Genomic DNA, 15,756 nt, shown 5'->3' with positions numbered 1-15,756 from the left:
CCAATATGAAAATCAATTGGAACTAGAGTTGTGTAGCGGGGATGAATTTACGGGATGATGAAGTGTGGTTGGTGGCTAGGGCTCTAGGTTGTGAGGTAACTGGTTGACCTATGGTATATTTAGGTTTGCCCCCAGGGGAAATCCTAGAACAGAAAACTTTTGGTACATAGTTTTAGAAAGATTCACTAAGAAGCTAGCAGGGTGGAAGAGAAATTATATCTCACTAGGGGGTAGAATCACTTTAATCAAGTCTGCCCTGGCCAACCTTTCGGTGTATTTTTTGTATACCTTTATGCTTCCTGCCAAGGTTGCCAAATAAGTTAGAAAAGCTCATGAGAGATTTTTTGTGGGAACCGAGTGACTCAAAAAAGGACCATTTAGTGAAGTGGGAAGTAGTTTCTAGGAAAGAGGAAGCAACGGGTCTAGGCACTGGCAATATCAGATTAAGAAATGTCGCTTTGTTAGGAAAGTGGTTGTGGAGATTTCCGTTGGAGCAGGACAATTTGTGGCACTTGGTGGTGGAAAGTATTCATGGGATGGCAACTAATGGATGGGATGCTGGCGTTGACCCTAGGGCTTCTCATTTCTTCCCTTGGAAAGCAATTGTTGGAGTCTTGCCTTCCTTTCAGCCTTTCATCAGATTTGACGCGTGCTCAGGTAATAAAATTATGTTTTGGGAAGACCTTTGGCTTGGGAGCCAAAATCATCTCCTCACTTCGTGTGTCTGAGGGGACTTGGGATTTGGGTTTGAGAAGAGGGTTGAGGGATTCAGAATTGGCTTTTGCAAATGAGTTATTCATTGTGTTGAATTCAGTTTTCCTAGATCTTTCCTACCCAGATAACAGATTTTGTAAAGAGTCCTCTTCAGGGACTTTCTCTTGTTCATCTTTTTTCAACGCCTTAGTTCAGTCTTCTTTTGTGCCTATCTCTTTTATTGCTAAAGAAATATGGTATTCTCCTGTGCCGCCAAATGTTAGGGCTTTTTGCTGGGAAGTGGCTCTTCAAAAGTGTAGGTTTTCAAGACTGCTATTCAGTCTTGACCACTAAGAGATTTCAGGTCCGATGAGAAGAGAAAGTGAAGAAGAAGAAGTAGAAGAAAGAGTGGTGAAAGAGCAGTAGAACATAGATTTTGAGGAGAAGAACAAAATGTCAATATTCTGCCGCTGCCACTTTAAGTTATAATATATAGGTTATGCTAGTTACATGAAAGGACATATCTACCCTTGGTGTTTACATCATAACTGCTAACAAATAACAAACAATATAAAACTGAAACTAGAAATAACAGAATAGCAAAATAACCACAGCTGTGACTAGATACATTCTACCCTACGGACAGAGTGGGACCACAGTTGTGGGGCTCACATCAATGTTCTCTACACTCTTCCTCAAGTTGGGAGTATATGTTCATCATTCCCAACTTGGATAGATCCACCTCTAGCTTTCTTCTTGATACGGCTTTAGTGAGGATGTCTGCTAGTTGCATACTGGATGTGATGTAAGGGAGGCATACTTCTTGAGATGAGACCCTCTCTCGCACAAAATGGTGGTCAACTTCAATGTGTTTGGTTCTGTCATGCTGTACTGGATTATGTGCTATATTAATGGTGGCTTGATTATCACAGTACAGCATCAGGGGCTTCTCATACTCAATACCCAACTCCTCAATTAGAGATCTTAGCCATAGGATTTCAGCCACTCCATTGGCCATGAACCTATATTCTGCTTCAGCACTTGACCGGGAGACAACACTTTGTTTCTACTTCTCCAGGGGACAAGGTTTCCTCCCACAAGGGCACAATATCTTGAGGTAGACCTTCTGTCATCAACACTCCTAGCCCAATCTGCATCAATATAGACCTCCACCTTCATGTGATTGTTGTTCTTGAGAAGTATACCCCTACCTGGGCATCTCTTCAAGTAGGCTAAGATTCTTTCTGCCGCAAGAAGATGTGTGGTTCTAGGAGAATGCATGTACTGGCTGACAGCACTAACAGTATAAGTAATATCTGGCCGAGTGAGGCAGAGATATAGGAGCTTTCCTACCAGTTGCTGGAACATAACTTTGTCTTCAAGAAGCTCCCCACTCTTGGCACTAATTCTATGATTCTGTTCAATTGGTGTATCTGCAGGCTTGACACCTAACTTTCCAGTTTCTGCCAACAGGTCTAGGACATATTTCCTCTGAGATATAAAGATCCCCTGTTTGGACCTAGCAACCTCAATACCCAAAAAATACAGGAGTACACCAAGGTCCTTCACCTCAAATTCTTGGTGAAGAAGCTGTTTAAGAGACTCAATCTCATGGCTATCATTCCTGTGACCACAATATTATCAACATATACGGCCAGTAGTGTCAAAGAGGACTCCACCCTCTTGATGAATAGGGTATAATCTGACTAGGCCTGTACATATCCAAACTTCATGAGTGCTAGTCTGAATCTATCGAACCAAGCCCTAGGTGACTGTTTCAAACCATACAAAGCCTTGTTGAGCCGACAGACCTTCTTACCTATTTCCGCATCATAGAATCCAGGGGGCAATCGCATGTAAACTTCTTCCTGCAGATCTCCATTCAGAAGGCATTTTTCACGTCCATTTGGTATAAAGGCCAAGTGTGACTTGCTGCAAGGGACAATAGAACTCGAATAGTAGTCATCTTGGCTACCGGTGCAAATGTCTCCAAGTAATCTATGCCATAAGTCTGTGTAAACCCTCTTGCAACTAACCGAGCTTTATACCTCTCAATAGATCCATCTGCATTATGCTTCACCGTAAATACCCATCTGCATCCAACTGGTTTCTTTCCTTTTGGCAAATCAACTACCTCCCAGGTGTTGTTTTTCAACAGGGCATCCATCTCAACTTGCATTGCATCTTTCCATTTACGGACGGATAGGGCTTCTTGCACTGTTCTTGGAATAGGGACATTGGAAATGGAGCTAAGGTAGGACCTGTAGGTAGGAGATATGTGATCATAGGATAAAAAATGGGAAATACAATTGGATGTGGTACAATGTCGTTTCCCTTTACGGACTGCAATTGGAAGGTCAAGATCATCTGTAGGGGAAGTCTCTGTGGGCTTTGGGATTGACGTATCTGGACCTGGAGCTGTAGATGAGATTGGAGTTGGTCTGGACTGTTGATGATCAGGATCAACTTGCCTGCACCGCCTGTGATAAACCCTCAACTCCTGATCCCTCTGACCACCCTCACCATTGCAGCTCTCATCACCCAATGGAATAGGTAAAGGAACTGCCCCACTCTCACTGCTCTCCCCCTGAATACAAGAACTCAAACCCCCACTCTCACTACTCTCCCCCTGAGGGGCAACTCGAGGATAATAGGGTGTCCCCTCAAAGAAAGTGACATCCATGGAGACAAACTTCCTCTTGGAGACAGGATCATAACAACAATAACCCTTTTGAGTTTGTGCATAACTAAGGAAGACACATTTGGAGGCTTTGGGTTCGAACTTGGAGGGATGGGGTCCGAGAAGCTAAACAAAGCAAGTGCAACCGAATATCTTAAGGGGAATAGAAAACAAGTCCTCACGTGGGTGTAGAAGCGAAAAAGGAGATCACATATCAAGGACCCTGGAAGGGACCCAATTAATAAGGTATATTGCCGTGAGGATAGCATCCCCCCATAAGCGAATAGGGACATTGGAAGTAAATATGAGGCTTCTAGCCACTTCCAAAATGTGCCTATTCTTCCTCTCGGCAACTCCATTCTACTGAGGTGTATGAGGGCAAGAGCTCTGGTGGATAACCCCATGATGAAGAAGATAAGATGTCAATGATTTAGCAAAGTATTCCTTTGCATTATCAGATCTGAGAACTTTGATCTTGGCATCAAACTGGGTTAGGATCATTTGGTGAAAGTTTTGGGTCAGGGAAGGTACCTCATCTCGTGAGCGCATGAGATAAGCCCAAGAAAAACGGGTATGGTCATCAACAAATAACAAAAAAGTATCTGTACCCACCCATGGAAGGGATATGATAAGGCCCCCAAACGTCAGTATGCACAATATCAAAAGAATTATCACTCCTTTTATTACTCAATAAATAAGGCTTTCTACAATGCTTAGCAAACTCACAACTTTCACACTGTAGCTGAGACAACTCAATAGACTCAAATAAAGTAGGAAACAAACTCTGTAAAGATCGAAAAGACAAATGACCTAATCGGTTATGCCTTGGCATAACCGGACTCACATTCTGAGAAACAAAAGACAACTTCTCTACTGACTCTCCCTAATGGAACCGCTCCCCGAGCAGATAGATCCCATTCGTCTCATGGCCAGTCCCAATCACCTTCTGCGTCTCCGAGTCCTGAAAAACACATCGGTCAAGGAAGAAGGTTACTGAGCAGTTCATATGCTTGGTAATACTACTGACTGAAAGAAGGTTAGTATCAAGCTTAGGAACATGCAAAACAGATGATAGGGAGATAGTATCTGAAAGCTTGATGTCACTCTTCCCAGAAATAGGAATCAGGGAGCCATCAGCATAGATACCTTATCCCTACCAGAAGACAAATGGTAAGTAGTAAACAATGAAGGCAAGCTAGTCATGTGATCAGATGCGCCTGAGTCTATTACCCAACAAGGTTCAGTAGTACCTGGAGCTGAGGCATGATAGGCTAAAGCTTGAGTACCTGAATGGGCGAAGGCAGATGTGACAGGGGCTGATGGAGGCTGCGGTGGCTGAGATGAATTTCCAACCTCCTTTTCTAGCTGTATTAGGGCAGCCCGAACTGCAACTAAGGTCTCCAAAGATGTTCCTTTTGTGCTAGATGAGGATGCTGAATCAGTGTTCATGGCTACATGAGCAGTGCCCTTCTTGTTTCTTAACTTCGTAGGAACCAAGTGGGGATGCAGTTTCCAACATGTCTCTTTTGTATGTTTGGGTTTCTTACAATGTTCATATACTACATCCTTCTTGTCTTCCTTCCTCCTGTCCTTCTCTGAATCACCCTCTGATTTTGGTGTAGCCGCTACAAAGGTTGATGTGGGTTGCATCATAACCTTCCTTCTGGTCTCTTCACTGTGTACAAATGAGTAAGCCTGAGAGAGAGTCACACTGTCTCTAGTCAAAATCTGCTGCCTCACAATATCATATTCTGAGTTCAGTCCCGCCAGGAACTCAAACACTCAGTTTGTCTCGATGTGCTTTCTATGGGTCTAAGCATCTTTGGGACTCTCCTACTCAAGAGTCTCTAAGTGATCAATCTCGTGCCACAGGGACTTCAAGGTAGAGAAGTAAACCGACACCAGTTTCTCTCCTTGTTTAAGGGTGTTCACTTCACATTTCAATTCATATGCTCTAGCAACATTAAGGGGTTGGGAGTAAGTTTCTTTCATAACATCCCATATCTCCTTGCCTGTCTTTGCCCACAAATAATTCCGGCTAATATGAGGCTACATAGAATTACACAGCCATGTCATAACCAAGTAGTTTTCTTGCATCCACTTGGTATATGTCGGGTCTCCCTTGGAAGGTTCTTTCATATCTCCCAGGAGGTACCCTAATTTACCTCTTCCATCAATAGCCATCATGGCTGATTGGGCCCATTCCAAATAGTTTGATCCATCAAACTTTACGGTCGTAATCTGACTACCCATCTAAAAAATACCACCATAACTGATGTTCCCAAGACTGCCTTCTGCCTGAATTTTAGACTCCATTTCTGTCAAGTCTCAAAACAGCACTTGAATCACCAATCACAATCAAAACAGTATAGGCCTGATCTGTATTCTCAGTGTATGTGCACAAAACCGAAATAATTCTGATCTGAAACCAACTAGCCAACACAGCAGTAGCTGTCCGTAGATCTCTAACTTCCTTAGAACTATGAGAATAGCTTTAAAAAAACTGATATGCTAGGGAGAGTTAGGGTTTTAATCAGTCCTGAAAGGAAGCAATTCAGTCACACAGTCCAAACTATATAGATGAGCTTGCAGTAGGGTTTTAATGTCCTGAAAGGAAGCAATTCAGTTGCACAGTCCAAACTGTATAGATGAGCTTGCAATAGGGTTAATAAGAAACCCTAGAATCTGATCGGACGTACCAATAAACTTAAGAGTAGCTCTAGGTAGATCACAGGGTTCAGTCAAACACTAGGGCTTGCCGCAGATCACTTTCAAACCCTAGAGTAGAGAGAAACACAGTTCGGCCAGGGTTTGCTGTAAAACCCTAGTGAATCGAAGAGAGAAAGAACTAGAATGGTTCGGCATTCCCCTCCAGATAGGTCCAACCTATCTTCTCTGATAGAACTTCTCTTAAAAAGTAAACAACTTACAAGGAAAAAAATAGTTCGCTGCCTTCTAGGGTTACCTGAACCCTAGTCTTCTCTGATCCTTCCTGACCACCAACATTCTGCAACCCTAGCAAGTTTCCAACAACTGCTAGCACCTTTGGTGATCTCCAAGAATCAGTTTGCGAACTCCTCCTTTTCAGCTTTTAGTCCTAGGGAATTCTCATGTGGTTGGCTGGTATTAGACTCACATGAAAAACCCTAACTTGGCTCTGATACCATGTAGGTTTTCAAGACTGCTATTCAGTCTTGACCACTAAGAGATATCAGGTTCGATGAGAAGAGAAAGTGAAGAAGTAGAAGAAAGAGTGGTGAAAGAGCAATAGAACATAGATTTTGAGGAGAAGAACAAAATGTCAATATTCTGTCGCCGCCACTTTAAGTTAATATATATTGGTTATGCTAGTTACATGAAAGGACATATCTGCCCTTGGTGTTTATATCATAACTGCTAACAAATAACAAACAATATAAAACTGAAACTAGAAATAACAGAATAGCAAAATAACCACAGCTGTGGCTAGATACATTCTACCCTACGGACAGAGTGGGACCACAGCTGTGGGGCCCACATCAATGTTTTCTACTAAAAGATCAATACTATGGATGTACTTCAAAGAAAAAGGCCAAACTAGAGCCTTTCTCCACATGTTTGTTACCTTTGCTTAAGAAATGGTGAGACAACGATTCAACTTTTGATTTCTTGTCCTTTTGCTTATTGTTAAAATAATTTAGTTGCTGATGTTAGGTTCTGTTTGGCTAATTAAAGTATTTTTTATTTCGTTTTTTCTTTCTGTTATGTCTGTTATTGTACTCAGGGGCACAAGGGTCTTTTCCCTTGTTATTTCTGCCGCCCTATATATATTAAAATAAAGGTTGGCGCCGCCAGCACTGTTACATTGCAAAACCCTTCTTTCTTCTCCTCTTCTCTTCTCTTCTCTTCTTCTCCTCTTCTCTTCTCTTCCTCTTATTTCTGGCCGGCCATACTGTCAAGATGGTATCGGAGCGGGAATATTGATTAAAGAGAGCAGATCGAACAGACTTGCTGAACTTGGGCGGAACAGAAATATGATTATGGACTGAAAAAATAGCTCTACAACTGGTACAATTTTCCTTGTTTTCTCTTCTTTACCCTCCTTGGTCATGTGCCGAGTGAAAACCCTATGAGTTTGGGCAGCTGAATGCTGTCGAATCTATATACCCCTGGTTTTTCTTGGATCGTGTGATCCTGTTCATGCGTTAAGACAACTGTAGGTCAAGGATGACCTGTCTTCTCAATGATTTGATTTGACTATAAGTAAGAAGGATCTCTCCTGCTGATTAATGGCTGCTAGACATTCTGGAATTCTGGTAGGTTGGGACTATTAAAACTATACAGGTCTGAAATCTGCCGAATACTACCTTTGTTTTGTCCATAATTTGGTACTGTTTGTGCTCAACCTGGTTGTTAAACCCAAGTGTGTGGGTGTGGACTGAGTGGAGCATTGTTTTGTGGAGTAAGGAGGGGTCCTAAGTCCGGTGTTTGGGACTGATTATCTGTTTGACCATGTCGGTTGAGAATTCTGCTACTTCAGAGATTTCAGGGAGCCACAATGGAGTGAGTGAGGGAATGGATATGAGCTTTCCCATGGCTGTTATTCCCTTTGATGGTTTGAATTACCTTGAGTGGTCTAGGAGAATAAAACTCTACATCACTGTTAGGGGGAAAATAGGATACATCAATGGGAGAGTGAAGGAACCGAAGTATGGAAGTGTTGAGCATGATAGGTGGAACCAAGAGAACAGTATGGTGATGTCTTGACTCTTGGTTTCAATGCTGCCACAGTATGGGAACAAGCGAATTCCACCTATTCAGAGCAGAGACACTTTGCCAAGATATATCAACTGCAAGCTGAATCCTCTACTTGCAAGCAGGGGGAGAGGAGCCTCTCGATGTACTATTCTGATTTGACATCAATATGGAAAGAACTTGATCACTATCAGAATGTGAATTGGAAGTGTGATGAAGATGCAAAGGCCTATAAGTCACTTGTATCTCAGCAACGAGGGTTTGCCTTCCTCCTAGGGCTGAATCCTTCGTATGAGTCCATCAGGGTGCAGATCTTGGGTAGTAAAGACTTGCCATTGGTTTAGGAGGTGTATGCCTTGGTGTAGTCAGAAGAAAGCAGAAGAAGTGTGATGAATGGTGTAGAAGGAGAGTCAGTTGCCCTAGCTGTCTGGGGAAATTCAGATACAAATGTTGGAGGTGGTTTTAAAAAGGGTGACACTCAGAAAAGATCAGATGATAAGAGCAAGCTTTAGTGCACTCATTGCCAGAAGACACGACACACGAAAGATACATGTTGGGATATCCATGGAAAACCTAAATGGGCACGTGATTTGGGTAAGAAGTCAGCACCTGATCAGGGCAAGAAACCAGGCCAGCAGAATAAAAAAGGTATAACTCAGCTAATATGGCATCGACAGAGACTAGTCCTTTGGTAACTCAGGAGAGGTATCCCAGTTCTGACCCTAAGGAAGATATTATCAACTCCTTTCGTGAGCATTTGGAATTGTATGGTAGGACTCTCTGCCAAATGGATTCTAGTCCTACTCCCTCTACCTCGTTTGCGTCTACATCAGGTAATGCCACAACCTTCCATGTGTCATCTCATACTATTGATTCTCCTGGATTATTGACTCCGAAGCCTCAAATCACATGGCCGGTAAGTCAAATTTGTTTCAGACATATAACCTTCTCTCTGGGAGAGATAAGGTAGGATTGGCTGATGGTTCTTTTTCTACCATAGCTGGCCGAGGCACCATACCTCTCCCACTTGGCCATACTCTTCCTAATGTACTCCATGTTCCAAAATTACCTATTAGTTTGCTATCTATTAGTAGTCTGACTCACTCCTTGAACTGCTCAGTCACTTTTTTTCCGTCTTTATGTGTGTTTCAGGATTTGACCTCGGGGAAGACGATTGGTAGAGGAAGCATGGTGGATGGTCTCTACGTGTTGGAGAATAATGCTAGTCTAGTGGCGACAGAGTCCATGAGTTCGTCAAGTGAGAGTCAAGCCTATTTATGGCATAGTCGTTTAGGTCATCTTTCTTTTGAGTCATTAAAAATTATGTTTCCAAAGTTGTTTGAGTTCTTGTCAGTGAGTCAATTACAGTGTCAAACTTGTCAGTTGAGTAAGCATTGTAGAAGTTCTTTACCGTTACGAAATAAAATATCTGAATTTCCATTTCATATTGTTTATTTTGATGTTTGGGGCCCTGTTACTCTACCTACTGCGGCTGGCTGTAAGTACTTCATTACCTTGATTGATGATTATTCTAGATACACTTAGGTTTACCCTATGCGATCTCGAGATGAAGTGCCACAAATTGTGAAGGATTTTCAATGCATGGTGTTCACTCAGTTCCAAACGGAAATCCATATCTTCTAGTCAGACAATGCGAAGGAATATTTCCGTAGTGATCTCACGAAGTTTTTTGCTTCGAGTGGTCACTTCAGCGAAGCTCTTGTGCCAGGACACCCCAACAAAATGGTGTGGCTGAACGGAAGAACCGTCACCTTCTCGAAGTCGCTCGTGGCTTATTGATTCATATGAATGTGCCAAAACAGTTTTGGATGGATGCAGTCTTGTGTGCGACATATATCATCAATCTTATGCTCTCTCGGCTACTAGAGTATAAGGCCCCACATAAGCTCTTGTTCCCTACAACCCCACTGTCCACCATTCTGATGTGTGTTTTTGGGTGTCTTTGTTTTGTCCATAACCTATCCCCTACTCGTGGTAAGCTTGATCCTCGAGCTATTCCTTGTGTTTTTCTTAGTTACCCTTTATCTCAAAAGGGGTATCGCTGCTATGATCCCATTGCTCGCAAGTACTATGTTTCCATTGATGTCTCATTCTTTGAGAATCAACATTTTTTCTCGGTTTCTCCTCAGGGGGAGAGTAGGGTTGAGGAGAAATAGGCGATGACTCAAATTCAACTACCTCCTTTACCCGATCCTCCTCCATTTCGAGTTTTTCATCGTCGCCATAAGAGCCAACAGAGTTCAAGAGCTGTGGAGCCTGACACTATGCAACCAACATCATCGGATTCACCCGAGGCAGATCCGTCTCATTAGCCAGGTACACTTGCTCCCATTGATATATTTGTTCCTCTAAATGTTGATTCACCTGTCACCAATGATCTTAATATTCCTATTGCTAAGAGGAAGGGTGTTAGGTCTTGTACCACTAATCATCCTATCTCTAATTTTGTGTCCTGTGAGCATGTTTCGCCTTCATACCGTGCCTTTCTCTCTTCTGTGGACAGTGTCCCCGTTCCTAAGACTGTGGCAGAAGCTTTGTTTAAACCTGAATGGACAGATGCAATGCAGGAAGAAATTGATGCTTTACACAAAAATGGCACTTGGGAGTTGGTAGACCTTCCTGAAGGGAAGGAACCAGTGGGGTGCAAGTGGGTGTTCACAGTGAAACACAAGGCTGATGGAACTGTTGAAAGGTACAAGGCTAGACTAGTAGCAAGAGGCTTTACACAGGTATATGCAGTGGACTATGTAGAGACTTTTGCTCCAGTAGCCAAGATGAACTCTATCAGGATTCTTCTTTCCCTGGCAGCAAATCTTGATTGGGATCTTCACCAATTGGACATAAAAAATGCTTTCTTGAATGGTGACTTGAAGAGGAAGTGTACATGACCCAACCCCCAGGGTTCTGTGCGAAAGGCAGTGAACAAAAGGTGTGTAGGTTAAAAAAATCTCTATATGGGTTGAAACAATCACCTCGGGCTTGGTTCAGTAAGTTTCATTTAGCGGTTCAACAGATGGGGTTCAAACAATGCCAGTCAGATCATACTCTATTTGTGAAAAGAGGTGAAGGTAAAATTGCAACTCTTATTGTGTATGTGGATGACATAGTGATCACAGGAGATTGAGAGGCTGAAATCCGGAGACTGAAAAACTTCTTAGCCACTAAATTTGAGGTGAAGGATCTAGGCCCCTTACGATACTTCCTTGGAATTGAAGTTGCCCGCTTTCACAAGGGCATCTTTATTTCCCAACGGAAATATGTACTAGATCTACTAGAAGATACAAGCAAGTTGGGGGTAAAACCATTTGATTCACCTATTGAACCTAATCACCATTTGGGAGACAGTTAGGGAGAGTTTTTGAAAGATGTAAAGATGTTCCAGAGACTCGTGGGGAGACTTTTGTATTTGTCTATGACCAGGCCTGATATTGCCTATGCAGTGGGTGTCCTTAGTCAATTCATGCACAACCCTAGGACAACTCACTTTGAGGCTGCAGAGAGGATCTTGAGATATCTCAAGAAGTTTCTTGGAGCTGGCTTGTTGTTCTAGAAACACAGTCACTTAAAAGTGGAAGTATATACTGATGCAGATTGGGCAGGAGCAATCAATGACCGAAAGTCTACCAGTGGGTATTGTGCCTTTATAGGAGGAAACCTTGTCACATGGAGAAGCAAAAAACAAAGTGTGGTGGCTAGATCCGGTGCTGAAGCAAAGTATAGAGCAATGGATCATGGGGTTGCGGAAATCATGTGGATAAGAAATCTATTGGGTGAACTGGGTTTCACAGTGAGCAATCCTATGTCACTCTACTATGACAATAAAGCTGCCATCAATATTGCTGCTAATCCAGTTCTGCATGATAGGACGAAACACATTGAAGTGGACAAGCGTTTTATTAGAGAGAAACTTGAAAGTAGAGAAGTGTGTACACCATATGTCAGCTCAGAAGAAGAACTTGTAGATATCTTCACCAAAGGTCTTCATCATGTGCGGCACAAAGATTTGTGACAAGTTGGGCATGATTGACATCTATGCTCCAACTTGAGGGGGAGTGTTAATTGCCGATGTTAGGGTCTGTTTGGCTAATTAAAGTGTTTTTTATTTCATTTTTTCTTTTTATTATGTCTGTTATTGTACTCAGGGGCACAAGGGTCTTTTCCCTTGTTATTTTTGCCGCCCTATATATATTAAAATAAAGGCTGGCGCCGCCAACACTATTACATTGCAAAACCCTTCTTTCTTCTCTCCTCTCTTCTCTTCTCTTCTCTTCCTCTTATTTCTAGCCGGCCATACTGTCAAGACTTATTATTTGTGGGATTGGTTCTCTTCTTTGTTTGGTTATAGATGGGACTCCCCTCGGGTGTGTTGAACCTTTTTGACTCTAGCTTCTTCCGACAACCAAGGAAAAGGGGCAGGGTAATGTGGAGAATAACAAGAGGAGCCATCCTATGGTCAATTTGGGAAGAGAGAAACAATAGGATCTTCGTAGGGCAAGAAAAATCCAAGGAAGCACTTGTGGAGGTTGTCACCATCAAGGTTATGCACTAGCTGAAAGTACATCATCTCTTCAAGGACTTCTCCTCAGCTGACTTAATTAGAAATTGGAGTGCTATAGCTATATCCTCGCCTTCCTCCCCTGTGGTACAAGAATGTTGGGTACCATCGCTAATCTTTGATGGAAGCTCCTTGGGTAATCCAGGTCAGTCGGGAGTTGGGGGGTGTGTATAGAAACGAGGAAAGAAAAGTCTTGGCCCTTTACTCGGGCCCAATTGGGGTGGGAGATTTATCAAGGGCAGAAGTAATGGCGTTGCTTCAAGGTTTGAAATTGGTGAAACAATTGTGAATGCAACAATTAGAAGTGGAAGGAGACTCCAAGATGGTAATAGGGTGGATGCAAGCTGGAAACCTGGGAGTGTGGTCTCTTAGACAACCTCTAAGAGAGATTATTAGCTTAGCAAGGGAGATTGGGGTGCATTTTAAATGGGTAAGAAGGTCAGCAGATGGAATGGCTGACACTTTAGCTAAGCAAGGAGTTACTAGGGAGGCTTTGTTTTGGGCCTGTTTGTAAGTTCTTGTTTTTCTTTTTCCATCCATTTTGTGGGTGGTAAACCTGTAATCTTTTCAATTTTCTAATGAAAGTTACCGTTTCCTATAAAAAGATGACGAAAATACCTATTCATTCTGCCTTTTGAGGACGAGGTGATTAGGGTTTGGAAGATAGGGGCGAGGAGTATTGAAGGTTCCTTGATGCACTTGATCCCTTGGGAGGAGTATTTTGAGGGACTGGGTAAACCTCTTAAAGAGGGCGATGTTTATTGGGTGAAGATCTTCGGGCTTCCGCTGCAGCTTTGGGATGCGGTGGTTAATTAGATAGGAGAATTGTGTGAAGGTTTCGTGGAGGCGGATAACTCACAAGAGGTGAAATAAATGACAGAGTGGGTAAGGATAAGGTAAAATGGAAGGGGTATCATCGGCAATAGCGAATATTTTGGAAGGAAATGAAATGGTGGCAGTAACGTTGTGGCTGAAATTGCTACCAAAAAATGCAAGAAAATGGAAGAAGCAAGGCAAGCGGTGATAGCAGAGTGTCACTGGATACACTCGTCCTCTTAGGGTCTAATATCGAAGAAGGGTGAAGATGAAAGGGAAGGTGATTTGTGGAGACGAAGGGGGAAGAGCCATCGACGCCAAAGAAGGAGAGGCTAGGGGGACGGAGGGGACAAGGATGGCTGAGGCTGTGGGGTGCATGGCAGAAATTGCACTGCAATCATTGCCACCGATCGGATGAGGAGCATAGATAACGCTAACAGGGGTAAGCAGCCAAAGGGAGTGGGCGGTGAATTGTCAGAGGATGGGTAGGGGTAGTGCTTTAACCTTTTTGGAATTTGAAATTTCAAAAGGTTGTGCGAAAAAGTAAAGGAGATGTGTTTTTGGATGCTAGAAGACAGATGGGGTGATTTGGGCCGTCGAAGAGGGAAGAGCAGATTGAGAAGGCACGAGGGCAAAAGGCGGTCTAGGTTGTTCATGTCTCCATCCAAATTTCAAATAGCAAAAAAACCCCGACTGGCGCAGAGTTGGCCCCACATGGATCTACTGACATGAGAGGGGGAGGATTTGACAAGAGGTTGAGCTCACTTTTGAACTTTGTTGAAGAGGTAGTGTGGGGGACCAAGGAGAGGGCTAGCCATGGGGGAACTAGCCAACGGTCCATACTAGTTAGACTGGGCTCCAATAAAGGTGGCTCTCTTGAAAAGGAAATGAGAGAATACTGGATGGGAAGTAGAAGCAAAGAAGATAGGGGAATTTTTGCAGAAAGTAGTTTCAGGTAGGAGAGATTAGAGGAGGTGTTGGCGGAGAAAGGGGAAGATGGAGGGCAGGGTGAAACAATGGGCACGAGAAAGGAAGTTATTGACAGAGGTGGAGATTTAGGCGGTGCTTGGAACCGCTTAAATCGACCAGATTTTGTCGTGTTCGGCTGGGTGTGAATGGGACCGGTCTTGTCCACACCCCAATATAGCGTGGACAGGTCCCATCCACACCCCAATTTCTCATCCATGGTAAAATCTCGTGGTTGGGGACCGTCCACACTTGATTTTTGATCCTCTATTTCACACTTTCCCTGAAAGGCTACCCTATTGTCTATTTCACATTTTAGTATTTTTGTCAATAAAATATTAATTATTTTACTTAATTTTTTATTATTTTTTTAATTTTAATGTTTTATCAATAAAATTATATTTTAAATATTTAAAATATATATTTTTAAAATTTTAATTATTTTAATATTGTTTTTATAAAAAAATAATATTTATGGTTAATATTAATTCATTGATGCATTTTTCAATATATTTATCATATAAAATGCAAAAATTAGATATTTATGGTTAACTATGTAGATCAAGGTTTTCGAACCATCGTCGACCCGGACGGTTGTACCGTTCAGCCCGGGAACCGTCTAGGCAAATGGTTCCATTTTACCCCAAACCTGGTTTTTGGCTAAAAACCGTTGAAAAAGTCAGCAACCCGTTGACCTGAGCGGTCAAACCATTAACCTGTTCAACGGTTTTTTACCATTTTTTATTTTTTATTAATTATTAATTTTTATTTTTAATTTGTTTGTCAGAACTGTCCATCCGTTCGAGTTGGACGGTCGAACCGTCGACCCAGAAACCGGTGGCTAGAACGGTTCCGTTTCCGAGTCGTTTTTTAAAATGTTGTGTAGATCATTCATAAAATGTACATGAGATACATGGAATCAAAAAAGTGTGTTGTGGACTGGTCTAGTCCACACTACAGAATGCCACTGTGGGTGTGGACTGGTCTAGTCCACATAGTTTGTCCACAGTTCAGAACAGTTATGGACTGTGGTGTGGTGTGGATTGGTCCCTGCCACAGGGTGTGGTGTGGACTAGTCCACACCCACCAATTTCTCATCTACACTACAGAACACCCCCTTAGTTGCTATAGCCGAGAACAACGATATGACTGATGAAGAAGTGGTACAACAACTTGCAGTGGTCATGGCGGAGGAAAGGGCGGAATGGATAGACAATGAGCAGACAGTACACCAATGGACCTGCTTGTGGGTTCCCAAGTATACACCTATTTAATGGGTCTGAAGTACCCT

At 42.6% G+C, this 15,756-nt stretch overlaps 1 protein-coding gene across 2 annotated transcripts in view; it reads left to right on the top strand.

The window, feature by feature from the left end:
• LOC148849359 (LYR family of Fe/S cluster biogenesis protein) overlaps nucleotides 1-15,756 on the top strand; it is a 31,692-nt gene that overhangs the window by 8,240 nt on the left and 7,696 nt on the right. The window lies entirely within an intron of this gene.

This window comes from Nelumbo lutea, chromosome 6 (genome assembly GCF_056320005.1).
Source record: "Nelumbo lutea isolate HS-2025 chromosome 6, American lotus-T2T, whole genome shotgun sequence".
Classification (NCBI taxonomy): domain Eukaryota; kingdom Viridiplantae; phylum Streptophyta; class Magnoliopsida; order Proteales; family Nelumbonaceae; genus Nelumbo; species Nelumbo lutea.
This window is presented reverse-complemented; position numbering and strand designations above follow the sequence as displayed.